Here is a 7,770-nt window from a genome sequence, read left to right as displayed (position 1 = left end):
GCGAGTCTGTTGGTGACAGATTCTCTCAGTTTTCACTTGTCTAAAAACCTTATATTTCAACCTCATGGTTGAGTCCCAATGTCATTCATTGTAGAACACAGGGTTGACAGTGATTTTCATTCAGTCCTTTGAAGGTTTTGTTCTGCTGTCCCTGGTTTCAGTTTTGCTGTTGAGAAGTCTGCTAATTGTCATTCCTTGGTGTGTAATTTCACTTTTCTCTCTTGTTGCTTTGAATATTTTCCTCTTTGACTTTGGTGAATTATAGTTTCTCTTCAAGGCATCTGTAGGTGGGTTTTTATTTATCCTGCTTAGAACTTGTGTTTCCTGAATGTGTGACTTCTTGTTTTTTCATCAGTTCTCAGCCGTTATCTCTTTGAATATTATCTCTCCCCCTCCTCTGTGGTCTTTTCCCGGAACTCTCATTTTTTTAAAAAAGATTTTATCTATTTATTTGAGAGAGAGTGAGAGAGAGCGATCACAAGGAGGGGGGAAGGGTAGACTGAGCAGGAAGCTGAGCAGGGAGCCCGACTCAGGACTCCATCCCAGGACCCTAGGATCATGACCTGAGCAGAAGGCAGACACTTAACTGACTGAGCCACATAGGTGCCCCTGGAACTCTCATTAGACATACCACATGACAGGCATTCTTATTTTATCTGCTGTGTTTACCAGGTCAATGCTCTTTTTTTCTTCTTTTTTTCTTTTCCTATACATTCTGGTATATCTCTCAGACCAGTTTTTATTTGCCTAATTCTTAAGTTCAACCAAGTCCAATCTATTATTGGACTCCCTGAATTTTAATAGTTCAGTAGTCGTTAAGAGAAATTTCCTTTAAGTTCTTTTTGGTTCTTTTCCAAATACTGTTTTTTCTTGTATTGTGGTTGTTCCAGTTTTAGTTTTTCTTTCTTTCTTTCTTTCTTTTTAATATTCTATTTCCTTCTTTTAGATTTTTAATAATTTAAAGTCATTAATTTTATGGTCTCCATCTCATTATTTTCTTACCTGAAGTTCTTGGCAGTGTTATATGAGTTTGGCTTCCTTCCATGTATTGACTTTTGTTCATGATGTGATTGCTTTTTCATGGATTTTGAAATTGTGGATTGTGAGTTCATATTCAATGAATTTATCCTTGGGAATCCTTCCCAGCCTCCCCAGGTGAAATGTGTATCTTTTTTTCCCAGCAATTAATATATTTTCATGTGCATAGGAGGTACCCAGCAACCAATCATCTTTGCTAATGATATGGATAAGCTACAAAAAGAGATCTACATCTCTTTTACCCCCACCTTCTCTACCAGTGTTCCCTCCAAGCTTTTCTGCTTTGAGAATGTGAGATGTTTATTGTTGTTGAGAATGTGTTCTTGGGACCAGAGAATGTCCCAGAGAATGTCGCTAGCCTTGGGGAAGAGACATGAACAAAGGTTCTGGAAGGAGGGAAAAGGGAATGGAAGAGTTCTTTAGTCGCAGGAGAGGAGGCAAACATTTCATGGCAAACAGAGCCAGCTGGCTAAGCAGGAACACCCTTGTTCCTGGGTTGAGACAAGGGTGTGAAGACAAGGTAACATGGCCGAAGACCAGAGTGCAGAGGGAGGCATCTCACTGTATGCTTCAGAGGATGGAGCCTCTGAGAAAGCCGGAAGAGGTTTAAATAACCACTTTCTTCCTTTTATTTATAGTAGCAAACGACAGTAAAGGGTCCAGAGATACCACGTGCCAGGTTCTGAGCTAAGGGGTTGATCTGCATTCTTTCATGGGAGCCTCAAAGAACTCATCAGGGAGACACTCTCTCCCCTACCCTACAGATGGGGAAATTGAAATTCGAGGACCTGAGAAACATAACCCGGACCCCACAGCCCAGGAGAGGAGCAGAGCTGAAATTTGAACCCAGTTCTGTCAACTCCGGGGCGGGCGTGTATAGCTGTTCCAGGGCTGAGCTTGTACTAACACTGGGTTATGATGTAGAAATACTTTACTACTCGTGCTCGTCCTCCAGGGACCCCTCGTGTGGTGCTGGGAGAGCGGCTCTGGGTGGGAAGACTGTTTATTGGAGCTGTCACAGCACACAGTGCATGGCATATGGCGGGTGCTTAATAAATATTTACCCAATAAATAAATAATGTTTTTTCCTTTGCAGAGTTGGGGAGCTGAGCCCTGGAGAAGGGGATGAGGACATGTTAGGTCGCGACTCTTCCCTCTCTTCCTCTCTGGCTCCGCCCTTGGCCTTAAAATACTACAGAGTCAGCCGAGAGATCAATGTCCTGATCACTTTCCCTGACAGGCGGGCTGGGCTGGGTGGGATTCTCTCAAAGCCAGTCATGCTGAAGGCTGATAATGGTGACTGAGGCGTCACCGCCTGGCTGATGGGAGGTTCTCTTGGCCGCATGGCAATTTCTAGCTATCCATCCTGCTGAGTCTGATTGTCAGGGGCAGAGCACATGTAATGAAGGGATTCCTTCTTCGTCTCACCTCCTACTAACACAGCCCAGGCTGACTTTACAGAGCTGCACGGTCTCCCTGGACCTGTGTGTCCTGTAGGCAGACCCAGAATCTCAAGCATCTGTCCTCCTGGACAACGAGACGCCCAGATTGGGGGAGGGGGAGGGTGCCGGAGGGGATGGGAAGGCTAACCTGCTGGGATTGGCGTCATTCCATTACAGGGGAAATGAATTTTCTTACTGCTGAAGCTTTGGGGCTTTGGAACCTGCTTGTATGAAAGCCGCAGTTGTGGTTTGCTTTCCCGGGGAAGGGGAGCACTCGGGAGAGGCGACCCGCTCGGGGCAGCCGTGTGTCTCTATGTCTTCTTGTCCTCGTCCTCGGTCTCATGTCTCTTTCTAGTTCTCTCTGACTTGGTTTCTGTCTCTCTGTCTCTACTTCCTTTAACGTTTCACTTTATTTCTTCTGTCTCCTTCTCCTCTCCAAATGCCTCTCCCAGGCTTCCCAGGTCTCCCACTTTTGTCACTGTGAACTTCTGCACAGTTCCACCCCAGGCCTTCTTTCTCTCCACAGGGACACCCTTTCCTGTTACATGCCCTCGCCCCCACCAGCCTCCCTGTGGCCTCGAAAGGCCCTGGCTTGCCTGCAACCCCGGGGCTCATTCCACAGAGGTTCTTCAAAGCTCCCATCTTGGCCTCAAGCTGTAACCGGCTTCCAGTGAGAGGCCCAGGAGCCGGGCTGCCAGAGGCACCTGCTGTTTTGAACACCCCCCACTGGGGCACTTCTGGTGTGCTAACTAGGAAACCCTTGCCCCTGCAGGGTGCACAGAGATCCAGATGCTGTGGGAGCCAGCTTCCTGGTGCCTCCAACCAGCCTAGGAGACTTCTGAAGTCCTCTGTGCTGACCCACAGTGGGGGATCCACTGGGGCAGAGGGATCCCCATGGGGTAAAGGGCCCCATGGAGGTCTGAGACCTAAATTAGCATTTTAAAGAAAGGTCAGCAAGAAGGAATTTCTGAGACCTGCTGGGAACAGAAGGGAGGTTGGTGAGGAAAGTTCACCGCCCGCCTACCCCAGTCCTCAACAGGCCCATCTGCTGACCTGGTGGCCCTTGAGAGGGCGGAGGAGGCACTAGATAAGGGATGGGAAAGTTGGATTCGAACTTCAGGTCAGCTGAAGTGAGCAAAGAGTTTGGGCAGGTTACTTCATATGTCCAAGCCTTACTGCCCTCCCTTCTTGAAGGAAAAAGTCAGACAGGGGCACCTGGGTGGCTCGGTGGGTTAAGCCTCTGCCTTCGGCCCAGGTCATGATCTCAGGGTCCTGGGATCGAGTCCCGCATCGGGCTCTCTGCTCAGCAGGGAGCTGGCTTCCCTCCCCCCCTCTCTGCCTGCCTGCCTCTCTGCCTACTTGTGATCTCTGTTTGCCAGATAAATAAATAAAATCTTTAAAGAAAAGAAAAGTCAGACCAAAAGACCTCAGTGATCCTCCCACCTCTAGAGTTCTGATGGTCCAGAGAAGGGGTACCAGCATGACCCCCAAGGGTGCTGTTGTCCACTGATCTGTAGAAAGGCCTCAGAAAAAATGCAAGCCCTTTGTGGGACTTTGCAGAAGGCACCTGACCTCTCTGAGCCTCAGTTTCCACACCTGTATGGTGAAGGTAATGCTTGCTTTGACAGGATCCTGTAGGAACTACCTCAAACGGGAAACAACAAAGGATGAGCTGAGTGACCCCAGGCGGTGCTAAGGGCAAGTTTATCTCAGCTTCCATCCTGGTATTCAGGGAGAGAGAGAGCCCTACCCTGCTCAGTTTTTTCTGAAACGTAGTTGCCACGGAGACAACCAGACTGCCCCCACCACCTCTGGGACACTCACCATTTTCTCCATTTAGCAGAGGAAGCCCAGGCCTCAGGGTGAGGGCCTTCCACTGACAGCTCTAAGCTCTCATCTGATAACATCATTTTTATTCGTCATGTCTGTTTTTATGCTTTCCTTCTGTTTATTATTTATATATTTCTATTTCTATCTTGTGTTTTTATTACCCTTGATTTACCGTGGATTTATGGCAATGCTGGCTTTCCCAAAGCTAGTGCTATAAAATTTCCTTTTGAAATAAATTTGGGTAACTACGAGGAGTCACTTGGAGATGGCTAGTAAATCCTAGTAAAGGCACATGATGGTCAAGTTGTGAAGATGATCTGAGAGTTGGGGAAGTGCTGGCATTAAATCTGGGGCCACATCGAGCGGTATTCTTGTGGGTAATCACGGCTGGAACTGCCCCGCAAGGAAGGACAGGAACTCCTACCTGCCCTTCCTCTGACTGCGATCTCGCTCCCAGGTGCTGGGGACGCCAGTCTCCCCGGAAGGGCTGTGGGTGAAGGAGCAGAACAAATGGTCTGGGCTGTGCAATGTGAGCATCAATCCTGTTCAGGCTTCAGGCTGGCTCTGACTTAAATTGTCTCCCCCATTGAATTTAATGGGAAGCCATTTCAATGGCCACCAGATTATGAACCATGGAACCGTTACAATAATGATAAAGGGGCTGGAATTCCCACCCGAGCCATTGTGCTTTAAGCAGAATATGTATTACCTTCTGAAATAAAAGCTACTTATGCATACCAGCCAATCTGTCTCAGTAGAGTGTCACCAAGACAGATCTTGATAGAAGAGCCAAGAGCAAGTCAAATAAAAAGCTTCAAGTCCATGACTATCCATCACCCAGGGAGTTCCCAGGACTGTTGGGGCAGCTTGTGGGTTACTTTGTTCATCTTACAGCTTTTGATTTTGTTGTAAGGGGGAAGAACAAAATGAGATTTATCGATAACCAAAAGGATGGTTTTGTAAACCTCCCATTCAGTGTAGCACCTTGCAGAAAGTTTGTTTAGCACAGCGTCCTGACGCGGAGGCTTTCTGAAAGCAAAGACTCAGCCACAGACCTGGCAGCGTCTGCCTCTAACAGTCTGCTCTGTTCCAGCTGCACGGTGCAAGTTGTCTTTCCAGAAGGATCTCAAGTATAGAAAGCTTGTACTTTGGCCTATGCCAGAGGTCCCCAGGAGGGAAGAGCTGAAAAAGCACTCAGTAGTTGCCTCCCGACAGAAGTGGCCTTAGCACCTGGAAAAACCTCTGTGACTTTTAATTTGCTAGAATGGCCAGGCAATTCTGAATTAGGAGAGCCACGCAAAAGAAGAATTCCCTTGGTGGCAGACTTCAGGACTCAGATCCTGGCCAACGGTGAGGATCTACTTCTTCTTGTCTTCAGGCAGCATTCTTAGAATTGTGTTTCCTACCTTCCTGAAACCTGTCTTCTTCTGCCCAAACATAACAAACCCCTTCCATGAAACCTTTTCATAAACTTCCCTTTTTAAACTCAGCAGCCGGTTTATTGGTCCATTTCCTTTACGTTTGATTCTTCTGCAACTCCCAGGATATTGATAGCTTGGGTTTTTGTCTTGTTGAGTTTTGCAAAAACACAGCAGAAGCAGGGTTTCTTGGGTCTCACATAGATGGCCTTACCTCTCTTAAAAATACCATAGCTTATAATTTTTGAAGCCGTGAAATCACGATCTCATCTTTGGGAATTAGGAAGGCTGACAACTGTGAGATAGGTACTAAAGCCGAAGGAAGGATGGGACCTGCAGGGAGGCCAGTCGTCAATGTGGAAGGAAGGGATGGACCCTGCTCTAGATACCGTTGTGCCCAAAGCAGACACCAACACAGCAAGTCAGGATTAGAAGTCCATGAAACCCACGGAATGCCTGGTTTTTGACTCATCTTTCCTTATGCTCCAAGGCTTACAAGTGGGAAGAATAGTCTCAGCATTGTCCTTACATGCAAGTGGGACCCAAGCTTCTGGGCAGAGGCAGGATGGAAGCCCTGGGCTCATCTGCAGTCTCTTATATAGTATAGTCATTAGAGCACCTTGTGGCCTGAGGGATCAGTTGTGTACTAGACTGCCCAGATCTTGAACCACTGCTCTTGCAAGGACCGAATTAGGGATTCTCTGAGAAGGATTAGAAAGTCTCTTGGTCTGGTTTTGGGGGCTCTATGGCTCAGCCTGCAGAGCATGCGACTCCTGACCTCAGGGTCCTGAGTTCAGGTTTCTCATTGGGCATGGAACCTACCTGAAAAAAAAATAAAATTCTCTTGGTCTGGAAATAGGAACAGGTTAGGTGGTATCAAGGAGACTCTCTTCACCTTTGGACCCTTCTTTTCCCACCAACAAAAAAGGAGTAGACTAGAATTTGCCCTGCTTCTTCCTTTGCCCTGTCTACCTCCCAGAAGCAAGGTCTGTAGAATGGGCATTCGGGGTGCAGGAGCATAAATCCGAGAATGAAAAGGAGATGGGGATTTACAGAACTGTTATTTTGGAAGTCCTGTGGAACGCAAGTGGGTGTTGAATTCACAGCAGGTCACGGTCTGTGAGCTAGGTCTACCTTGACCTAGCCAACGAGGTAGTGGAGGGAGACTATATTTTTGCAAGTTTGTATCCTGGCTGGCCCTGGGGATGATGGCAGAGGATGCTAGGGCACAGTTCTTCACATTCTTCGCTCAGCATTGGCTGATCCGAGGCTAGTGATTTGGGGCAAGGCTGGGAGGTATCCCACAGACAGAATGGCTCACACACGAACCGTCGCTGGAAGACAGGTAGTGTGTCCAGGATGTAAGAATATTGGCAGAGATCTTCAGCCTATCTTTTCGACAGCTGTGGATCATTTACACAGAGTTTTAGGACTTATGTAAAAAAGTGTTAAATTTAGGAATAACCGGGCGCCTGGGTGGCTCACTTGTTAGGCATCTGCCTTGGGCTCAGGTCATGATCTGAGGGCCCTGGGATCGAGTCCCACATTGGGCTCCTTGCTCCACGGGAAGCCTGCTTCTTCCTCTGCCATGTCCCCTGCTTGTGTTCCCTCTCTCTCATTGTCTCTCTCTGTCAAATAAATAAATAAAATCTTAAAAAAATTTTTTTGGGGGAATAACATAAATGTAAGCAGTATGCCATCTAATGAAATATTATTCAGTTAAAAAGTGTTCTTTTGGTGATATATCATGATATGGAGAAAAATACTTACAATTTAATTTTAAGGGAAAATAGGATAAAAGTTAGATGTTCAATCTAACCCTAATCTTTCAAAAATATACCCCACTAAGAAGATAATGTGAAATATATGAAAGTATCAATTATGATTATTGGTGGGCTGTGGGGTTCTAGGTAATTTTTATATTCCTTTATGAAATGTTTTTTTCCAAATTCTTTGAGTCTGAGTTATTCTTATAAGTAGAAGTAAACAAATACTTATTATAAATAAACACTTCAAGGCTTACTCTCTGAGTCTCTCTCCTC

Source organism: Mustela putorius, unplaced genomic scaffold, assembly GCF_011764305.1.
Source record: "Mustela putorius furo isolate JIRA1106 unplaced genomic scaffold, ASM1176430v1.1 tig00000698_pilon_pilon_pilon, whole genome shotgun sequence".
Taxonomy (NCBI): domain Eukaryota; kingdom Metazoa; phylum Chordata; class Mammalia; order Carnivora; family Mustelidae; genus Mustela; species Mustela putorius.
Note: the sequence above shows the minus strand (reverse complement) of the source record.